Below are 22,852 nucleotides of genomic sequence, written 5' to 3' on the forward strand. Positions count from 1 at the left end.
TGTGTTTCGTGGGTATCATAAATATTAAGAGTGATGCTATACGGCTTGAAAAAGCATTTTCCATTAATTGTTAATGCTCACTGTGTGGATGAAAGAGGGAAAATCCTTGGGGGAAAATCAAGTCCGTTTTTATGTCTAACATTACAGTATTTCAATTTCAGGCTGGAGCTGGGGAGCGTCAGTCTCTGGTTTCTGGACTATCATCTGAAAACTCTGACTAAGGTGGTGCTCCCGCACCCCTCACTCCTCAGTGCTCCACGCTGAGATACATACTGTGTGGCTACAATCAGAGACACGGTGGAGAAGGAGAGGCAGATGTGAATTCCAAGCCCATCTCCATCTCTTCCTGGCTCAATAAGAATCATGAGTTTTACTTGGCCTTCCTGAATTTAGTTATTTAACCTATGGAAGCTGAGAGTGATAGCCTTATGATAATTAAATAAGAGGTATGTTTTAAGTCTTTGCTAGGGCTACTATCACTTCGATGAAACACCATGACAGAAAGCAAGTTGGGGAGGAAAAGGCTCTTTGGCTTATACTTCCACATTGTAGTCCATCACTGAAGGAAGTCAGGACAGGAAATCAAGCAGAGCAGGAACCTGGAGGCAGGAGCTGATGCAGAGGTCAGGGAGGGGTGCTGCTTACTGGCTCATTTTTCATGGCTTTCTCAGCCTGGTTTCTTATGGAATCCAGGACCACGACAGGTGTCTCAAGGATGGCACTACCCGAAATGTGCTGGGTTTGCCACCATTGATCAATAATGCCTACAACCTGACATACATATACACACATACACACACACACACATATATATAAAGTATATATATATACTTTTTTGATCTTTCAAGACAGGGTTTCTCTGTAATAAGAGCCCTGGCTGTGCTGGACTCACTTTGTAGACCAGGCTGGCCTCTGCCTCTGCCTCTGCCTCCTGAGTGCTAGGATTAAAGGCATGCACTGTACCACACCCAGCTTACAACCTGATTTTATGGAGGTGTTTTCTTAATTGAGGTTCCTCCTCTCAGACGCCTTTAGCTTGTGTCAAGTGGACATAAAGCTCTCCAGCACAGTGAGTATACATAGACACACACATAGATACACACACAGAGAGCGGTTTGAAGAAACGTGGTCAGTGTCTGGGCTGTCCTCAACCTACTTTAAGTGACTCTTGGCGTAGGCTAATGTAATGACTAAATTTGTCTTTGAACATTTGTCAAGGCCGCTCAGAGCGTGTGCCCGTCGCACTGACGGCTCTGCCTCACGAGGCTTAGGTCCTATGGGGGATGAATGCAGGCTCCTCTTTCCTACCTGCCCATGGCACTGTTTCAGGCTGGCCCCAGCTCTCCAGCTCTCCATCCTCCTGCCTTGGCCTCCTGAGTACTGCAGGGGTTCACACCATGCGTGGCTGGCATTCGTTTACTGAGGGTCCATTACTGGTCTCCTATTTAAATAAGTTCACAGATTAGTTAAAAGACCATAGATGACAAAACACTCAGATAATATAAGTTATATATATATATATATATATATATATATATATATATATATATATATATATCTCCAGGGGGGATATATGGTTCTGTTCAGGTAAGGACAGAAGTGTATTTTAAAAGTGGGAAGCCAGGGGTGCTGGTTCGCGTCTACAATCCCAGCATTCATGAGTAGACGCAGGAAGATGGGGACATCAATGTCATCCTCAGGTACACAGTGAGTTTGAGACCAGACTGAACTATGTAAGACCTTGTTAAATGGGGGGGGGGGGGATGATCACTTTTAATACACCTTTAAGCACTTCGGAGGCAGAGGCAGGTGGATCTCTGTGAGTTCAAGGATAGCCAGGACTCTACAGTGAGACCCTGTTTTCCTGTTTGAGAGAGAGTCCAGACACCTGCATTAGGGATGCTACAAAATCCAAACACCCTACCTTCCTAGTGAAATATTACTTGGCTCTGCTTGAAGCTAAGAAGACACTGCTTTTAGATGGAGAGACATGCAATCGTCCCCACCCCGAAGACCACACAATGTCTCCAGCACTGACCTGGGTGTTCTGATTAGCTTTGCCATGAGCAGCTGTAGATGAAGTCAGCTGAAATTCCAAAACCAAATCATGCACAGCACCAAGCTGGTTCTTTTCTCCCCAGGATGAGTTTTAAACTGTTGCAAAGTCTAAATTTTAAATCCTTTAGTCTATTCCCTAAAGAGTATGATTCAGTAAATTGCAAAGAAAATAGAAACGAGAAAAAAAATTACAGAAAAAAAAAAATGAGATTCCTTTTTAAACAGCTTGGACTCTGTTTCAGCCACTGGGAATGGTCGGCCTCCTTTATATATTTATTTTGTTATGTCTTTTTTTTTTTTTTTTTTTCAGTGCTAGATTGGAACCCAGGAGCCAGATGCTGGGGTGAAAGCCTGCTAGCTCTGCTAGGCAAGCATTTGACCAAGCTGCAATCCCAGGCTCCTTCTCTTTATGTATGGCATAAAAACATTCCTTTCGCTGTAACCCAACCTAATAAATACTTTAAATGTATTGTGTCCAAGCAGGCGCTCAGTTGTTAGTCTCTGCCCTAGTTAATTTTGTCACCTTGATGCAACTGGGCTGTCACCTGAGAAGGGAGTCTCAAGTGAGGGATAGGCCAGATCAGATTAGCCTGTGGGCACATCTGTGTGTGTGTTGGGGGGGTGGGGGGAATCGCCTTCATTTTTTAATTGACGCAGGAGGCCCAGCCCACCATGGACGGCACCGTCCCTAGGCGGGTTTTCCCGGGCTCTACAAGAAAGCTAACTCAGCACGAGCCTGTGAGTGAGCTGGCCAGCAAGCAGTGTTCCTCCACAGTTCCTGCCACGGCTTCTCCCAGTAATGGAGTGTGACCCGGAAGCATTAGCCAGGTAAACTCTTTCTTCCCTAAGAGCTGCTTTTGGTCTAGAGTTTATCACAGCATGAAACCAGGAGCATGCTCCCACCCTCCCCTGGGAATGGCGTCAGAGAGAGGGTGGCCTGTGGCTGCCTCCGGGGATGCAGACTGGGTTCGAAGGTCACGAAATGGACGGAAGGCACTCAGCAAGCGCCTTGCCGAGGTGAATCAGGGCGGGCAGAACGTTTGACTCTCTCCGGTTCCCCTTCCCAGCCTCCCTAAAGGATCCGCCTGCGGTGGCTGCGTTGGTTTCCCTGCTCTTCGTTTGTTCTGACTCCTACGCACACCGCCCCGCAGACAGGGCGCTGTTCTGCAAGCGTGGCCTCCTGGTTGATCAGCACAGCGGATGCTCTTCCAGCGTTCTTCTGTCTTTCCGCGTGATCAGCCTAGTGTTTGGGCATCTCCCACGTCTAGACAAGTGGCCCAGATCGGCAGTCTCCTCACAGGAGATTCAAATCCTGCATCCGTTGAGCTCCTGCATAGCCTGTAGGCGCTCCAGGCTCCAGGATGGACCACATCTTTGCACATCGGAAGTGCACTGATGGGCACTTCCGACCGCTGGAAACAGCGCTTCCCTGAACACGTGTGTCCCTTACGTGCCCCTTCTGAGACGTGCTCACAGGTGGGATTGCCGAGTTAAATGGAAAGCTATTTTTAATAGTTCTTTGCATTAAAAGGAGAGTACATGTATTTACTAATTTATTGCGCATGCGTGTGGTGTGAGCGCTTCCCAGCCGTCGCGTGGGTTGCAGGAGTGTGATCAGAGGAGCAGCTTGCGGGAGTCAGCTGTCCGGCAGTGGAACCCGTGATCCGCACGCAGGGCACCGGTCAGGCTGGGCAGAAACACCTTTGCCTGCAGAGCCGCGCCAGCCGCCGCTATTTCTAACGATCTGGAGGAGCCGTCGTGCCCTGTTCCACAGCGGCTGAGTCGAGGCGCGCTCCCATCAGTGACTCCCATTTCTCGGCACACCTGCCCACGGTTGGGTAGACTGCTGTGACTTTCCTAACAGCCATCCACGTGCCGTGAAGGGGGTAGCCGTTGGGATTCCCGATTATATTTCTCAGTTGTATTTCCCTAGTAATTTAGTTGTTTGATGCCCCTTTTTTTCCTTCACCTTTGTTGGAGATCTGTTTGCCTTTTTGTGGGGAAAAAAAGCTGTTCACGTCCTTTCCCCATTTTTAGACTGGGTTGCTTAGGAGCTTTTGTTGTTGGTTTGGGTTTTGTTATTGACTTGTAGGAGTTATTTATAAATTCTAGGTATCAAACCTGGCATGTGGCCCATACCTTTGAGGCCAGCACAGGAGAGGCAGAGGCAGTGGAGCTCTGTGAGTTCAAGGCCAGCCTGATCTACAGAGTCACAGGACAGCCAGAGCCACAAAATGAGACCCCGCCTATAAATAAATAAATTCTAAATATCAATCAATCCTCTTTCAGATAAGTAATTCACAAATCTTTTTTTTTCTATTTTAAAGGTTGTCCCCCCTCTCTCCCTCTCTCCCTCCCTCCCTCTCTCTCTCTCTGTCTTTACAGTTTGTGTGGGGCAGATGCATGTGTGTGGAGGTCGGAGGATAACATGATCATTTCTGTTTTCTCCTCCTAGTTCATGGGAGGTCAGGCTTGGCCACAGGCACATGTCCGCAGTGAGCCATCCCAACAGTCTCTTTTCCTTCCATTATAAGTTGCAGTGCAGACCTATAAGATGTGATAAACATAATGAAATCTGTACACCTAAAAAAGATAATCAAGAGAGCGGACATGGGGTAAGATGATCAATCCTTGTTTAGAAAGACAGATGGGATGCGCATTGAACGTATGACAGGAGTCTACTGAGCGCATTTGAAAGACTCTAACTAGCAGTGTTTTCAAAGCAAAGACTCATGACCAAACCTTTGGCAGAGTACAGGGAATCATAAGAAAGAAGGGGAGTTAGTCTGATGGGGAAAGGATAGGAGCTCCACAAGGACCAAATATATCTGGGCACAGGGTCTTTTCTGAGACTGACATTCAACCAAGGACCATGTATGGATATAACCTAGAACCTCTGCTCAGATGTAGCCTGTGGTAGCTCAGTAACCAATTGGTTTCCCATAGTGAGAGGAACAAGGACTATTTCTAACAGGAACTCAATGACTGGCTCTTTGGCCTCCCACCCCCCAAGGGAGGAGCAGTCCTGTTAGGCCACAGAGGAGAGCTTTGCAGCCAGTCCTGAAGATACCTGATAAAACAGGGTCAGATGAATGGGGAGGAGGTCCTCCCCAATCAGTGGACTTGGAAAGGGGCACGGTAGAGATGAGGGAGGGAGGGAGGGACTGGGAGGGAATGAGGGATCGGGACACGGCTGGGATACAGAGTTAATAAAATGTAACTGATAAGAAAAAAATAAAATTAAAAAAAAAAATAAGTTGCAGTGCTGGTTCAAAGCCAGGTCAAGACAAGCAGCCTGCCAACTGAGCGGCAGCCTCAGCTTTGGAGGCTTCGTAGCGCACTTTCATACACAAAAGATTTTTTTTCCAGATTTTGATGAGGTCCAACACATCTATTTTTATTTTCTTGCCTGGACTCAGTATCATATCAAAAAAACAAATCAAACAAACAATAAACAAACAAAACCTGCCATTTAGTCCATTGTCACGACTGTTCCTGAGAGTTTTAGGTTTGTTTTTTTTTTTTCTTTTTAAAAAACAGTTTTTAATACAATAAACTTTGATCATGTTTTCCCTCCCCCTGTCTTTCCAGATCCTCCCCACCTCCTATCCCCCAACTTCATGTTCTCTGTATTCCTCTCTCAAAATAAATAAACAAAATAAAACAAAGCAATAACAACAAAATCACAAAAATGAAAATCAAAACGAATAAGACAAAAATGTCAAAGCTAACAAAAAAAAGTCTACACACTGAAAAACAAAAGAAAACAAAGCATGGAATTTGTTTTGTCTTGGCCAATTCCTCCTGAGCCTGGGGCCTGCCCTGGAATGCAGCCTGTACACCCACGGACACGCTGGAGAAAGCTGCTTTCCCCTCAGTGGGTATCAACTACAGATCTCTTCCTGGTTGTGGGGTGGGACCCCGTGTTCACTTCTCCGCCTCAGAGCTGGGATTCCACACGTCCTGAACCTGTGCAGCTCCTGTGCACGCTGCCACAGTGTCTGTGAGTTCATTTATCATCGGTCCTGCTGTGTCCTTGGAGTCATTTACGTTATAAAGAAAGAAAATCCCAACCACTTGATTTTACCAATGCAAACTCAGGAGCCAGATGGTGGGGTGAAAGCCTGCTAGCTCTGAGAGGCAGAGAAAGCACCAAGCTGACCTTCCTACTCAGCTTGTGTCCCAGAAGGAAAAAAAAAACAAAAAACAAAAATGCCATTCTCCTTCTCCATGTTGTCTTTAATACCCTTCAACCCAATGCCCCTCCTTTGTGTCTCTCTATCCATCCTCTGAACTTCTCTCTCTCTGTTTTTCCCATATTCACTTCCTGTCGATCTGGTTGCTTGCCCCGCCTCTTGATTTAGGGTTAGCTTTACTTAATCCTGTTTACAGAAAGCTCTTGGATTAAAGTTGTGTGCTAGGGCTGAGCCACACCACAAGTACTTGTTTACAGTCAACAGAAAGCGCTAGGATCAAAGACTGAGCCATACCACAATTAGAAACAGGTTTTTCCAGTTCACAACCTCAGTGTTCACAGTGGGATCCAATTCCCTGCAACACTCATGACCTCTGGCTCTTTACAATCCTTTTGTCTTTTTTTTTTTTTTTTTTTTTTTTTTTTGGTTTTTCAAGACAGGGTTTCTCTGTGTAGCCTTGGCTATCCTGGACTCACTTTGTAGACAAGGCTGGCCTTGAACTCAAAGAGAGCCGCCTGCCTCCAGGCCTCCCTGAGCGCTGGGACTACAAGTGATAAATCCCTGAGTCTTAAGTGGAGGAGCTCAGTGAAGACACCGAATTTAGGACTGAGTGACCCATAGTCTCTGGCCTCTGCATTGTCCAGTTGTGGATCTCTGTGTTAGATCCCATCCGCTGTAATAAGCTGCTTCTCTCCTGTGGGATGAGGAAGGCACGGATCTGTGTGTATAACAGCGCATCGTTAGAAGCTAATGCTGCCCACCACCTCCACATACACATGAACCTGAGTGTGCGTGTGTGTGTGTGTGTGTGTGTGTGTGCGTGCGTGCGTGTGTGTGTGTGTGTGTGTGTGTGTGTTGACACTCACTCCATGGTAAACATGTGGAGGTCAGAGGACAACTTTCAGGAGCTGGTTCTCACTTTCCACCATGGAGACACTAGGGAATGAACTCAGGTCGTCAGATTTGTCGGCAGTCACTGGTACCCATCTTGCTGGCCCCCACTGTTTTTTGAGGGAAACTCTCCAGGACGGGCTTGTGATCCGGTGACTGCTCTTACAGCGTGCTGGCGAAGATAATGTACTAACTGCCTAGCTGGCCTCTGTGTTAACTGTCAATGCAAAGAACAAGTGTTGTTGGTTTTTTTTTTTTTAACTAAAGAGGAGACTCAGAGGACCAGGTTCCGTTCCCAGCACCCCCACAGTGGCTCATAACCACTTACAACTCCGGTCCCAAGGGCTCCAACACTCTCCTATCGCTTATGTAGGTTGCATGCCTCCAGGCGCCACGCACGTGGCACACTGGTGTGTATGCAGGCGAACACCCACACATATAAGTAAAATAAAAATAACTTAAAAGAGCCTATCTAAGGCTAAGCACAGTAATGCAATCCCCGCGCAAAGAGGAGGCCGCAGCAGGAAGACAGAGAGTTTGAGCCTAACTTGCGTTATTCGGTGGGACCCTGGCTCAGAGAAACAAAACTGGAAGCCAAATAAATAAATATTAAACCTTTTTTAAAAAGCTTATCTCCTTCATTCTACATTTAACATTTTTTTTTCCCCAGTTGAGATTTTCATTTTTAAACAATACATTTAGGTAAATACAAAACAGAAGCCAGGCTTGAAATTTATTCTATAGCGTGTGTCATAAGCAACACTAATAGAGAAATTCTTAGCACGAATTCTTCCCAAAGCATTTGAAAGTTCATACAAATTTATGCATGGAAACATACGAGGGGCGACTATCAAAATGCTACACTCAATCAGCTCTGGGTGCCAGCAGAATTAGAGGTAGTTTTTTAACTTCTTTTTCTCTGCCCATATTTTCAGATTTCCTTGAGTAAACATATTAAAATGTAGAGATAGTTCTTGGGAAAAAGAAAACTCTCACATGAGAAATGATCTTTGGGATATTAAATCTGACATTTGAAAGTCTGAGTTTTCGCTTAGCATATTTTATCACTAGGCAGGACTGGAATTGCGGCTCACCTGGCCATCTGTTAAAATGGGGATTGGTGAAGCAACCCTCTTGAATTGTTACTGTCTGTCAAAAGCAGCCGGGAGCATTTAAAGCCCTTGCTAGGAGTGGAAGCGCTATTCTCTTAGTGAATGGTGGCTTTCATTATTACTTGTATACCCTAAACATCTAAAAATAACCCTCCTCGTGCCCTTGAAGCCTCATTTAAACGTGTCTCCACATCAACATGAGGCAAATGATTAGATCCATTAGAAAAAGAAATTTGAGAATTAAGAGCTTTGTTTTTAAATTTTCAACTAATGAAGTATTTCAAATACACAGACAATAAGGAGAGAAATCCACCCATTTTCTCATTCTACTTAGCAGGAAAACATTGCCACATGGAAAGCCTTCCCTCTCCTGTCCTCTCTCTCTCACTGGCTCTCAGGGACTATTGTCACATACACACACATTCCTGCTTTATATACATATGACCACAGCCAGACTGTATGCTCAGAAATAATACAATTGTTTTATTCGTTATTTTAATTGTTAAGGGGTACAAAAAAAAATCCTTTATTCTTTATGTGGTTTTGTGCAGTTTTATGTTTAGTTTGTGGTGCTGAGGACTGAACCTGAGGCCCTGTGTGTGGGAGACAAGACATGGCCCCCCCTCCCCATCCCCCTACCCCTCATCCCTTAACACCCCCCTCCAGCCCAAGGAGCTGCCCTAAGCTGCTTGTTTCCTGTTGGGAACTACAAATTCCAGTCAGAAATCCCATCCACTTGGAATGTTTCTCTTCCTACTTTTCTCATTGTAATTCTACATCTGTTTCCATGAAGCTTTGCCTTATCAAAAGGAAATGGCTCCGATTATAAACCTTGTGGTTCCCATCAGCAAGTTTACCTTTACCCCAACAGCGCTCCCCCAGGCTCCGGGTAGAAAAGCGTGGGATCCGCCGTCTAACTGTGACTTTCACAACACAGAATTAGAAGAGTGATCACAGCCTAAGACAGTTGTTCATTTATTAGATTGGGTTTTGTTCTAAAATATTTATACTCACGTACACACAACACATCAAATCAGTCAGTTTAGCAAGGGGCAGCAGCCACCCACAGCAGGAAAATCTCTTTCTAATCCTTAGTCAAATTTAAAGTACTGAGGGACTGTCGGGAAAGAATTGGTAATTCTTCAGGTTATTATAACAATCCTATCCTTTTAAATATTGTTATTCAACTTAAAACATGGGATTTATGGTGAGCAGGCATTAAAAATCATTAAGTAGAATTAGCCTGCAATACAGACTGAATTAATTAACTAATTAATAAATAGATGCCAATTTGAATAAGCACAAATCGCCCACCTTCAAAACCACTCCTGGCTGCTGCCCCCAGGGCTGCCAAGCTCCCTAGCGAATGGAGTGCCCTGCGCATTCTGAAAGCCTCGCCCTCGGCCTCCCCGAACCTCTGCTGCAAACAGTTGAGCGAAAATAATAGCAACAAATGAGTCAAGTGAGACTTTTCATTCTGGGCTTGAGTCACTCTGTGCCGAGAGCTTTCAAGTCAAGGCGGTATCCCTAAGCAGCCTCTCCACAGAGCCTATTCGGGTCAGAAATACTACTTAAAAAAACAAAAAAAAAACAAAACACAAAAGCAACTTTTTAATGTCTGTGAGTACTTTGCCTGCAGCTGGGTATTTACGTGTGTGCACTGAGCTTGTGCCTGGTGGAGTGGAGGTGAAAAGAGGGTCTCGGATCCTCTGGAACTGGAGTTATAGACAGCTGTGAGCTGCCAGATGGGTGTTGGAAACCAAACCCTGTAAGGGCAGCCAGTGCTCTTAACCACTGAGCCATCTCCTCAGCCCCTTTCAACCTTTACATTGTGTGTGTATGTGTGTGTGTGTGTGTGTGTGTGTGTGTGTGTGTGTGTGTGTGTCACAGCATGCATGTGGAGGTTCTGGGCATCCAACTCCGGTCATCAGCCTCGGCTCTAGCTGGCGTACCTACTGAGCCATCTCCCCCGCCCCAGACACACCATTCTTTTTCAAAGCAGCAACACCAAATTGGAGTACACCCACAGCTCTCGCTCTTCCTTTGACACCTGTGCAGAGTCTAGTTGCTGCCACTGATATTGCAAACAAGAAAAGGGGCTGGGCTCTGACTCAGTGCCAAGAGACTGCTTGCCTAGTATACACAAGGCCAAGGTGCATCCCCCACGCCTCTAATCCTGGCAGAGGCAGAGACAGGTGGACCTCTGTGAGTTCGAGGCCAGCCTGATCTACAGAGAGTTCTAGGACAGCCAGGACTGATACAGAAAAAGAAAGAAAAGGAAAGAAAGAAAGAAAGAAAGAAAGAAAGAAAGAAAGAAAGAAAGAAAGAAAAGAAAAGTTAGAAACTTTAGGAATGTGAGACCTCAACCCTCTGTGCTTAACCTAAGAAAAAAACTGAAAATGCTCTGTGCTTGCCACTCCATGGTAGCTCTTCCATAAGCATGCACTCTTCCTTGCTTCCCAATATATAGTTTTATCTTAGACCACACCATCATCTATCTATCTGTCTGTCTGTCTACCTATTCATCCACTCACCGAAGCACCCATTCACCCATCTATCTACCTATCTTTACACTTTTATCTTTAACCAGAAGGAAGCTTGGGTGTTATGATCTAGCAACGCATTTGTTTTATGTTTTATTTTAAAAGTGCAGATCCCACAAGGAGATGGACTTAAAAAGTGAGTTTGCTAAGTCCATCTTCTCAAAGTCATGCAGGACACCACACAGAGGGTGTCCTAGCTGGGCTCTTGCTGTGATAGAACACTAACCAAAGCCAACTGGCGAGAGGAAAGGGTTTGTTTTTAGCTTACTCCATCACTGAGGGAAGACAGGGCAGGGGCTCACGGCAGGAGCCTGGAGGCAGGAACTGAAGCAGAGGCCATGGTGGAGCTCTGCTCACCAGCTTGCTCTCCACCTCTCTATCCACCCCCAAGCCCACACACACCAGGGTCTCCTGCCCAGGAGGTACCACTCACAGTGGGCTGAGCCCTCCCACAGCAATCATCACACAAGGAAGCGCTCCCACAGACCTGCCTGCAGGCAGTCTGAGGGAGGTGCTTTCTCAGTTGAGGTTTCCTCTTCCCAGATTACTCTATTGAAATTGAAAATAAACCAAACAACCAAACAACCAAATAAAGCCAGCACAGGAGATAAGACCTTCTCTCAGGATTGAAGATCACTGGGGATAAATGAGTGACTCTTTTTGTTGGTTTGTTGGTTTGTTTGTTTGGTTTTTGAGAAAGGGTTTCTCTGAGTATCCCTGGCTGTCTTGGAACTCACTCTGTAGACCAGGCTGGCTTCAAACTCAGAGAGATCCCCCTGCCTCTGCCTCCTAGGTGCTGCTATTAAAGTCAAGTGCCACCAGTTGGCCAAATGAGAAACTCTTTTGTTTTCTTTTTTTTAAGATTTATTTGTTACTGTAATTCATGTCTGTGTGTGTTTTGTCTGTATGTGCATTTGCGCACCGGAAGAAGGCATTGGATCCCGTTGGACTATGGTTACAGATGGTTATGAGCCATCCTGGAATTGAACTCAGAACCTCTGGAAGAACAGCCATTGTTCTTAACCGCTAAACCTTCTTTCCAGCCAGGAAACTCTTAAGGCATCATTCAAGCAGGAAGTTGAAATTATACTATGTGAGGTCAACTGTGCTTTCGGGTTTATAAAAGATATGACCTCCAGAAGACAGGGTCCATCTCACTCATGAGCTTGATTAATGCTACCCCTGGCATAGTATATGCTCCACAGACACATGAATGAAGAAAAGAATGGTTAAATAAATAAAAATGACCTTAGTAGAGGTATGTCCTCGACCCTGGTTCCAATACATTCATTTATTCTAGGCTGGCAAAGTTTCTCTAAATGCTAACGTCCCCAGCCGGCATTTCTATTTCTTTAACCCTGGTAATGTTTTTCCATGTAGCAGTACTTCTGAAGTCATAGCTCCTCTCTTAGGGTGATTTTCAATGGAACATCTTGTGACCCCTTGGACATCCCAGAGCTGAGGGAACTAGTTTCTCAATAATAGCTCGAGGTAAGAGTTGTGTGTCATCAGAAGATGGAGGCGGCATCCATATGAGTCATTTAAAATGTTCTGTATGTAGAAGACGGACAATCTAACATGCATAAACAGAAGATCCTAACTGGGACCTTACAACCATCTACGTGGGTTTAGGATTATACACGGGTTAATGGCAGCAGGAAGGCAAGATGCCTAGGAATTCCCATAATCTGCCAGGCTGGTAAAATGATGGCTGTAGCCAGATATGGTGGTCCAGTCCTGTGATCCCAGCACTCAGGAGTTTGAGGCAGGAGAACCATGACTTTGAAGTCAGCCTAGGCTATATAGAAACAAAATAAACGCTTGGATTGAAGATGGAGTCAGTAGAATACTTGTCTACCATGCATGAAGCCCCGAGTTCACGCCCAGCATTCCATGAACTGAGCATGGCAGCCCACATGTGTAATCCCAGGGGAGACAGGAGGATCAGAAATTCAGGAATATCCTCAATTATATATAGCACAACCTGGGCTACAGTGAGACTCTGTCTCAAAAAAAAAAAAAAAAAAAAAAAAAGGTTATCAATAGGCAAAAGTTAAAGCCAGATGTGGTGACGCAGGCCTGTAATCCTGGCACTTGGGGAGGCACAGGTAAGCGGATCTCTGTGAGTTCGAGGCCAGCCTGGTCTACAAAGTGAGTCCAGGACAGCCAAGGCTACACAGAGAGATCCTGTCTTCGAAAAACAAAGCAAACAAACAAACAAACAAAAAAAATAGGCCAAAGTTATTAATATGAATAGGTCCCAACTCAGGCTAAGATTTATCTTCTCAGGTGATGCTTTACTGCTTTATCCCAGCACTTGGGAGGCCGAGGCAGGAGGACCTCTGAGTTGAACGCAGCAGTCTTCTCTCTGCCTGCTGTCCCGGAAAGTGCTGGCCACATCTTCCCACACGCTTGAAGAGGGAAGTGTGTCCACAAGCGAGCAAAGAAAGCAAAACGTGACCCCCAAACCATTGTTCTGACAGTTCTTCTGAGCTGGGAAGTCTGCGACCCGGTACGAGATGATGGATTTGTCTGTGAGAGTATTCTCCATTTCCCCCAAAGGAGTCCGTGTCAAACACATGAAAACAGACCAGCACCAACGGCATTAGCGTGGGGCTGCAGGCAGCTTCCCCACATACATCCTTGCCTCCGCAGGGACGATGAAGTCCGATCCCTGCGGCATGGACACGGATGACCGGAAGTGCTCCAGCCTCCGGAGGCCCTGCAGCTCCGGAAGGGATGGTGCTGCTCTCACACAGCCTCACGTGGATGGCCGCACACCCCTGCTCTTCTCCAGCCATGACTTCTAGTTCCTCCCCAAGGCCAAGTGCAGTCAGAGCACAGACAACAGGCGAGAGTGAGCTGCTGGCTACTCAGGTGAGGCCCCAAGGTGTCAGCTGTGTGTCTCAGAGCACAGTCCTAAGCGGCAGGTGGCCATAGAGGCTCGTTGCATCCTGAACACTTGCTTTCCGCTCCAAACCTTGTTGTAGATACTGGATCCTTCTTTCCTTTGATATCTTAAACGATTATTTAAGGCCTCTTCTCTGACAGAGAAACACTGAAAACAATGTTTGGATATCCAACTTATATAACCACTCATTTCTAAAATTTAAAAATAGTCTGAGAGCTGTGGCACTGGGCACAGCTCCAGGCTCACAGTACGAAGTTGATTAAAGTGGTGCTCTGTTCTCCTCCCCTTCCTCCTCCTCATCCCCCTCCCCCTTCTCCTCCCTTTCCTCCTCCCTGTTCTTTCCCTTCCCCCTTCTCTTCCCCTCCCCCTCCTCCTCCCCATCCCTCTCCTCCTCCCTCTTTCTTCTCCCTCTTTGGAGATGGGGGTTTTGTTATATTTCCCAGACTGGCCTCAAACTCACAGCAGCCTTGCCTTTGCCTGCACTAGGATTGCAGGCATCACAACTGGCTGTGATAGTCTGAGGGTGCAGAATTGCAACAGAATGAAGCTTGAGTCCTTAATGAACACACAAAGATATACTTTAAAGTAACCAATTCCTGACTCCGTTTGTCTTGGCAGTGGTCTCCAGGACTCATAATTTCACGCCTGACAGTTTTCTTTTTAAAGCTAATATGAAGGTAAATCAGGCAAATTCATACTGTTTTTTTAAGAGACTCTTGGACAAACTTTTGACTAGACCAACACCAACAGCTGCATTAAAAGTAGATGGAGGAGAGCTGATTTGGGATGTGCCTGTAAGTACTCAAGGAAATTGTGACTGTTGCATTCAGCCAAAAAGCTGGTTCTTTTGATCCCGGTTGCTCTGATTTCCATCGCCTTCCTCATCAGCAGGATTCACCCGGTCTATAGATAAAACCTTGCAGAGACCTCAGCAATCAAGAGGCAGCTCCACGGCCTTTTAACCAGATTCTTCTACCTTATTTTAACACCTTGTATTTCCCTCCCACTTTACATCACGACGGTCTTGTATTGAAATCGTTCTATAAAACGCTCCGTGGAGGAAGCGGTTGTCAGCCTCAGAAGATCTGAGCAGTTCGGCACCCGGCTCTTTGCAGTGGGCAGCTCAAAGGCAAAGCAATCTCGTCACAGAGAGAGGAGAGCTCGACAGAAATTATGACTTTTCGGGGTCTGGACTCCTTTGAAGACCAAAGAGTGTTTGATCCTCGCTCTGATACCGGCTTCCTGAGCACACCATGTGGAGTGCATTGAATGGCCAATAGCTCATTCTTGCTCATGCCACCTTCTAAACAATTACCATCAGCATTAAGATGACATGGTGCTTAACAAACACACGGCCAGTAAAGACCTCCTCTTCAAGTCATTTCCTTAATTAAAAGAATTGGGCATTCATTACAAAAACAAAAAACTTAAACTGTCAAAAATAAGATGTTTTAAAGATCATATTTATAGACATCATCCAAAAAGATATTTCACTGCATCTCCTTTGGGGCTTTTATTTATACAGTTTTAACAGCACTGGGATCATTCTAAAAATATACATATAGTGAATATATATGGTTGTGTCCTATTTTCACTTCTAATTATAACACAAGGAAGAAACGCGCACTTTGGAAGCTGATGTGGGTTCAGGGTTTAGTAAAAATACGCCTGTCTTTGGAACTGGAAGTTGGGATTGTGGTATTCTGATGAAACTCCTCAGTCTGCTGCTTTCTTGTGACTTAGTAAGTTGAATATTACATTTTCCCTAGATTTTAGGGTGAGAATTTGCTTTTAGATTTGGAACAGTGAGTATGACTGCTTGCAGTTAAACTTCGTGGAAAGGAAAATATTCTTGAATTTGAAATGTTTGGGGGGCCGGGTACGGTGGTTGCAGACCTCTCCTCCCCACACTCAAGATGCAAAGGCGGGAGGGAGGGCTGCTTCAGAGTCAAGGCCAGCGGGGAGACACAGCGAGATTCTGTCTCAAAAAAAAAAAAAAAAAAAGTTTTGGGGGTTGGTGAGATGGCTTTATCAATAAAGGTGCTTGTCACCAACACTGATAACCTGAGACCAATGCCCAGGACCCACAACAGAAGGGGAGGCGTTATCGCCACACACATGCTGTGGGACACGCATCGTGCGCATGCGCACTCACGCACACACGCAACACAATAGATAAATAAATTTTAAAGTTTTAATTTTTTTTTTTTTTGCAAAATGTAAACCAGTTTGCACTAGTTTTGATACTTATAAAATATGTTTATTTAGTTCATTAGCACATTGCAGACATCTAGCTCTGCCTTCAGGATGAAACCACTCCATTTCCTGTACGAGGCTTCCCCGAGGCAATGATTTAGAGACTCCATATTACAAATATTTATTAAACTCTTCCATGTTATATCACTTTTCCTCCCACACACCCATCCTGCAGTCCTGGTATAAGACACAGGAGGAGTGGTAATCAAGAATTAAATCTTTCTTTTTAGAAACTGTCAAAAGCTTGCTACATCAGCACCCAGCGACAGGAGGAGAACCGTCTCCGGTCTACTACACGCCCCTGCAAGCCAGGTTTTAATTTGTTGAGAACGAAGGAAAGAGCCTATAAAAAAATCTTGGCAAAACACAGAACTGCTAATTTAATCAATTTTAGTAGTTAAAGCAGTGACTCCAAGTGCTAACACAATCTGTTGATAGAGCTACTTTCCAAGGTAGGGGGGGGGAGTCATTTATTTCTGCGTCTTCTTCCCAGTTTTCCAATCTGAGGATATGTGGGAAGCCATGCCTCACCCGCTCAGGGCCTAGAAGCGGCTCTCCTGAGCCCCAGGGAGGGCTCGCGGGGATGATCCCCAAGTTGATGGACCCTGGAGGGAAGTGACGTGTCTGAGAGCCCAGAACAAAGTAGAACTGGAAAGAAAATGGTCGCTGTGTATCATATACAAAATTAAAAACAACGGGAGAACCGGGCAGTCTCTGAGACAGCAAGTGTTTAAGGTTATAATTTTAAACTGGTATATGGGATAGATCTCTTGGCACTTTGATGCTCAAAAAAAAAAAAAAATGCTAATTAATTTATTCAGAATAACCTGTAAATAAGGTCTTCCATTTAGCTGTAGTGAAAAATAAATTTTTGTAGAAATAGAATGTGGACTTAGAATAAGAACCAAAATTAAGGTTAGAACTCACTTTTTGTATATTTGTTTGTTTGTTGACAGTGGTGGTGGGGAATGGGGTGAAATTGGGTCTCTCTGCATAGCCTGGCTATTCTGAACTCACTGTGTAGTCCAGCCTGGCCTTGAACTTACAGAGATCTTGACTGCCTCTGCCTCCTGAGTGCGGGGATTAAAGATGTGCTCCATCCACCATGCCCAGCTAAGAATTCAGGATTTTTGGCATAAAGTATATGAGCTGTGCTAAATGCGACCTAGGGGCTTTCATCTTCATGAACAGGGGCTGCCCTCAGTGTGAAAATGTATATATTCTTACGGTAGCATCATTTGCTCTATCATCTTTGCTTCAAGTTCCTTAGAAAAAGAAAAGCTATTCATGTTAAAGAGTGCAGCCTGATTTCTAGTGAGTTCCAGGACAGCCAGAGCTATGTAGTGAGACCCTGCCTCAAAAAAAAAAAAAAAAAAAAAAGAAAAGAAAAGAAAAAAGAAAAAAGAAAAGAAAAGAAAGAAAGAAAAATTGTGCTGACCCTGGGGAAGAGGCTGGCTTCCTGTGCCCTAGAACGAGAAGATCCGGCCTCTCCCCCGATGTGGATGCTTTCCTGTACTCATTGGCTCTCGACTGGATTTCTCTGGCATCAACATTATGGTGCTAGGTTCTGAGTATGCTCGCCATTCCTGATACATCCTCTGTACCTCCATGAAGACTCATACTCTCAATGAGCACTCAGTACCTGGGAAATGGCTACTATAGCAGAGAAAGGTGCTTTTTTTTGGGGGGGGGGTGTTACAAGAAATCCAAACACTGGGGCTCTCAGAGCCTGAACAGTTTGCAAGATCTGTGTGCCTCCTGAGACAGGATAATGTGTGCTTGGATCGGAGGGCTGAAGGGTCAGCAGCAAAGAGGGCTGAGGCAGTAGTCATCAAAAGTCTGAAGAATCTAAGAGCAGACCCAGAGAGTGGCCACAGGGGTTCAAGGACCCATACTTCTCCTCACCCAGACATACCTAGGTTGTGAGAACAGCAGGTAGGACAAAAGTAGCCTTGAAAACTCCTCTTGGGCTGGTTGTGTTATACAGAGAAATAAAAGGGTTCCCAAATACCAGAGAGTAAAGCTGGCCCAGAGAAGGGACTTGGATGCTCCACCTCGTTTTACACGGCCCAGGAAGAACAGAGCATTAAACTGGAAATAGACCGTGGCAGGAAGCTTCCCAGTCAGACAACGCTATCTGGACAAAGGCTGAGGAGTCAGATGGGAAAGGGACATTGGGAAGACACCAATGGGACCAGTGAACAAGGCTGGGGCACTGCCTGCCCCACCCTGATGCCTCAGTCCCCAGGCATCAGAGGATAAGAGCAGTGGGAACCCTAAAGAGATTAGCTGACTTGCAAAAAAGGAAACCGAGGGTTGGGGAGATGGCTCAGCATATAAGCATGCTGCTTGTGAAAGTGTAAGACCTCACCGTGATTTGTAGGACAAACAGGGAAGCCAGGCACCGTAGCCCCAAGTGTCCGAAATCCTAGGGCTCCTCCAGCTCCATGGGATGTGGAGACCAGAGAAACCCCGGAAATCTGAGAGGCAGGTAGCTTGGCCTGTGCAGCAGAACAACAGCAAAGAGACCCTGTTTCAAACGAGGGGGAAACCGAGGACCGCCATCCCAGGTTGTCCCTGAGGGCCACAAGCGTGCTGCGGCACACATGTCCACACTCATAAGTGAATGAGCACACAATCACATAAAACACATAAACACACACAAAGGTGGGGGGGGAGAGAGAGAAATTTTAAAAAATTGTTTCAAAGGAAGAAATAGAGAGGCTGGAAAGATGGCTCAGCAGTTAAGAGTGCTACTGACACCCACACCATGAGGCTCAAAGACTCCTTAACTCTAGCTCCAAGAGATCCAGTGCCCCCTTCTGGCCTGCCCCCACACATGCTCACACACACACACACACACACACACACACACACACACACACACATACACACACACACTCTATAAAGTATTTTTTTAAAAATCTTTTATGCTTTAAGATTATAATCCTCCATCACTCCATCATTTCTCCCCTCCCTTTCTTCCATCCACACCCTCCGATATGCCCCTCCTCACTCTCTTTTAAATCCATAGCTTCTTTTTTTCTCATTGATTATCGCTACACGCATATATGAGAGCATAGAACGCTTGACGAATTTGCCTGTCATCCCTGTGCAGGGCCGTGCTAATCTTCTCTGTATTGTTCCAACTTTAGTGGAGTGCTGCCAAAGCAAGCGCGGAAATAAATATATGTATTTTTAAGAAATCAGACTGGGGAGAAGTGGAGCCAGGTCCGTGTCTACAGCGCTGGTGCACATCGTGACATTTGTGCCAGCGTGTGCCTCCCACAGAGTTCCGACGGTTGCACTTTTTGAAACTGCTGTGTGTTTTAGGCTTTGAATACTAGCTGGACGTGCTGAAGGAGGGAGGAGAAAGAGACATCTTTGCTGTGCTGTGATCAGAATCATCTTCAGATTGGAATCGCAGCTTTACTGCGTCTCCTTGGGGGTGGGGTAACTACATTAGCTTTTTCAAGAACCAGCTGACTGATTCATCAAGATTCCAGGAAGAACCGAAGGATTGTATTATGCCACCTGCTTCCATTGACTGCTCAGTTGGTGGACTGACGGAGCGCTGCGTCATTTCTTCTCCATCCCGTGCCAAAATAGCCCCACACGCCACCAGCACTGTTCAACCTCCTCCCCTGGTGTCCACTCCCCTGCCGTGCCCCGATGCCCTGAGATACAGACAGCGGGGAGAGGCAAGGGTCAGCAGAGGGGGCCTCAAAAATGTACTGACTTCAGGTATTGCTTCCAAGGTGGTTCTGTGGCCAAATCAGTCAAGATGAACGACCGTCTATTCTGTCCATTTGCCCCCAGCACTGGGGATCAGATCAGGTCCTTGCCCATACAGCTCCCTGCTGCCAAGCTACGGCCCCAGCCCTGCAGATTGTATTTTTAAAGATTTTTTTTCCAGGAAGGCAATCTCCAATAACCTGTCCAACAGATGATCTATATTTTTTAATGTTCTCCCTTTTATCAAATCCAAACCTCAACTTGTCCCCTTTGCTCTCTTTTCAGTGAATTGTGATTTTTAAAAATATACTCCACAATTTCATTTTGAAATTCTGTTTGGAGCGTAAATGTTGGATTTTGGTTTATAGATAGCATTTACTCTGCCAGTGATGCTGAGCCATTTTTTTTTTTAATTTTGAGATGTTTCTGGCAAAATGGTGCTTTGTAACTTGAGTCAGAAAGATCACTGATCACCAACGTGGTGATTAGATCGGTGTGAGGAACCAGTCACTGGGGAAGGCGGGTACTGCTCCAAGTGTTAACTGTACTCAGAAGCTGTTTGTGGGGTGAAACCAGGAGAGGACCAGAAGGAGCTAGCTACCTTGTCATCCGTGAGGATGGAAAGAAGGAAGAAGAAGTAAAAAAAAAAAAACAAAAAACAAAAAAACAGTTGTGTGCGGTGGCCTGATATAGTCCCAACACTTGGGAGGCTGAGACAAGAGGTTGGTAATTTTGAGGCCAGCCTGAGTCAAAGCAACCAGAGGAGGAGGAGCAGCTGCCCCTGGGGGAAAAACACCTCAAGCACCTCAGGACAGAGAGTTGGTGACAAAGTATCATGAAGAATATCCTGCAGCCTCCACCCGGATCTTAGATGTGCATCTGAGACAGTATGCAAGCTGAGCTAGAGGGGCGCATTCCACTCAAGGCCGATAAAAAGAAGATGCTTGAGTGATGAAAGCTAAAATGTAGTGTAAAGTGGACATTAGTGCTTTGTTTTTCCTAGTGATGTTTTAAATTACACGTATGTCAAAACAGATTCTCCTTTTATACAGCGGAGTAAACATTAAGATTAGGATCATTCTCACTCCTCACTTCCACCCTGATGGACTCTGAGAGGAGGGCCAGCTGCCTGCTTGAACATGCCCAGGGCAGCCGCCCTTCACCCTGGGGTAACAGCAGTGGGAGGGGCAGACAGTGGGAGTGAGTGCACTCTCATGCACACACACACACATATATATATAAGTAAAATTTAAACATAAATTTAAAGGAAAGCCAGAGGAAGAAGCCATCCAGTTCCCAAGGCATTACAGAAATATAATTTCCCTTGAAACTCTCAAGCACCCTTCCAGTTGATCTACTCTGGTTTCATTCAAACACTCAGAATGGAACCCAGTACATGCTGGGTAAACACTCTTAACACCTGAACGCTCCACTGTTAGAAATCTTAACAATTACAGCACAATCTCTTGAAGTCAACATTTATTATTATTGACCAGGTCGTCATTGTAAGCCAGGACATGATCTTGGGCAAGATCATTCATGGCAGCTAAGGCAATTCTCCGAAGAGGCGCTTCCATGTGAACCTTCATCTGCCCGAAGCCCTGGCCGAATGGAGAACACGCACCTCGGAACTGAAAGGTCCAATCTCAACATAACCACGATTTTGGCACATCCACTGAGCCAGGTTCTAACAAAGTCTACCCACAATGCCTCTGTGTATCAAAGATCTGGGGGGGGGGGGGTTCTTTTGGCTCATGGTTTTGGAGGTTCTAGTCCAAGATCAAGTGGACTTGTTGCCGTGAGCCTTGAGAAGCATGGAGTACACCTCATAGCTAGGAAGTACACAAGCACCACAGCATGGGAAGAGGGGAGAAGCCGAGAGAGAGACAGAGGGAGGGGGTGAAAGAGAGAGTATTCTTCCCAGTGACCTGAAAACCTCCCACAGGGATCTTTCTTAAGGTCCACCACATCTCAAAAGCCCCACCACAGGGAACCCATCTTTCACATGTGGATCTCTGGGGGAACTTCAACACGCAGACTACAGCTATTGGTTTAAAGCCGGGTCTTGAATTTCTGTGTGAGGGCCGCCTGGCAGGCTCCTTAAACTCCAGCCTCTTGTTCTCCACCTTTAGAGTTTCTGATTACAGGAGTGAGTCTTGAGGTTAACTTTGCAGGGTATTTGATCCCATTGTGAACTATAAAAACCTGTTTCTTGTTTGGTGTAGCTCAGCCCTAGCACACACCTTTAATCCAAGAACCTTCTATTTACTGTAAATAGGTGATTATGGTGTGACTCAGCCTTAGCACACACCTTTAACTCTAGAGCTTTCTGTACACAGGATTAAATAAAGTTAACTCTAGGTCAAGAGGAGGAGCAATAAACCAATTGACAGGGAGAAAAAAAAAAGGAGGGGCATTGAGTTGAAGGGTATTTAAGATAGTGTGAAGAAGGGGCTTGAGGCTTTGGGCTTTTTCCTTTTTCTTTCTGGGACATCAGCTGAGTAAGAAGGTCAGGTGTGTGCTTTCTCTGCCTCTCTGACCTAGTAGGTTTTCACCCCAGCATCTGGCCCCTTTATTGGTATCTGAGTCTTTATTGGTAAAACAGAACAATTGGAATTTTACTTTTTAAAAAACAACAGTTAGCATTGTTGGTAACTGCTATGCACTGTTGAGTTGTTTCTGCTTCACAACGTCCACCTGAAGGACGACTAGCTTAAAATATACAAGTACCAGCTGGGCAGTGGAGGCACACAACTTGGGTCCCAGCAATCAGGAGGCAGAAGCAAGCCAATCTCTGTGAGTTGGAGGCCAGCCTGGGATACATGGCCAAAGGCCCTGTTTCAGAGATCATATATAAATATCTTAAATAGTAAATATTTTTAAAGACATACCTGAAGATAACCAGGGTTGCAGCTGACTCCCTCCTCTGAGGTGACTTCAGTGACACTGGCTCTTTCTCTGTCTGCTGTGCCATCATTAGCATATTGGCCTTTTGCCTTCAGGCTGTTCATCTCAGGTTTCCTTGTAGCTGTATCTCCAGTTAGGAGGTAAGAAGAGGGGGTCCCTGCTGTGTTTCAGGAGGAAACAAGAGCTTCCTTGGAGGTCTCCTGCTCCTGCAGACTTCTGGGTTTGCTTTCATAACTCCATATC

General features: G+C 45.6%; 1 non-coding gene across 1 annotated transcript; it reads right to left on the minus strand.

Annotated features, from left to right (window-relative positions):
• Window positions 1-19,040: 19,040 nt before the first annotated feature.
• LOC129686606 (U6 spliceosomal RNA) lies at window positions 19,041-19,144 on the minus strand. The gene has a single exon (XR_008721660.1). It is a non-coding gene; the product is annotated as a U6 spliceosomal RNA (small nuclear RNA).
• Window positions 19,145-22,852: the final 3,708 nt, after the last annotated feature.

Source organism: Psammomys obesus, unplaced genomic scaffold (genome assembly GCF_907164565.1).
Source record: "Psammomys obesus unplaced genomic scaffold, mPsaObe1.curated_primary_1811, whole genome shotgun sequence".
Classification (NCBI taxonomy): Eukaryota; Metazoa; Chordata; class Mammalia; order Rodentia; family Muridae; genus Psammomys; species Psammomys obesus.